Consider the following 485-nt stretch of genomic DNA (forward strand, 5'->3'; position numbering starts at 1 on the left):
TTAAAGAGAGCTCACCTACAAACAAAAGAGGGAGGGGTTTAATTCCTTCCACCAGTACCAAATGAGGGCTTTCTCCATGACAAGCCTACGAGATGTGGTCAAGGCCATGGAGGAAGAAAGATCTGAACAGGAATCTTGCCTGACGTGGGCAGCTGACGGGAGTATTCTGAGCCTCACCATATTCATTTTGATAAAAGGCATTTAAAATAGGAAAGCTTTAGTGCTGTTGGTGGGTTGACTCATCTTTAGGAAAATATTTCTTGAGCTCCAGGTGCTGTCTCAGCATTGAGAGACAACAGTGAGAATGACTGGGCTGAGCCTTATTCTGTGGCGCCTTTATTTAGACGAGAGAGATGCATAATAAATTAACAAATAAGTATAGAAATATTTTTAGTGAATGTTAGATGATATTAAGAAAATAAAATGGGATGATTGATGGGGTGAAAATGAACTAGGGGAGGCGCTAGTTAAATTTAGACACAAAG

This window comes from Hipposideros armiger, unplaced genomic scaffold (genome assembly GCF_001890085.2).
Source record: "Hipposideros armiger isolate ML-2016 unplaced genomic scaffold, ASM189008v1 scaffold_582, whole genome shotgun sequence".
In the NCBI taxonomy this organism is placed as follows: domain Eukaryota; kingdom Metazoa; phylum Chordata; class Mammalia; order Chiroptera; family Hipposideridae; genus Hipposideros; species Hipposideros armiger.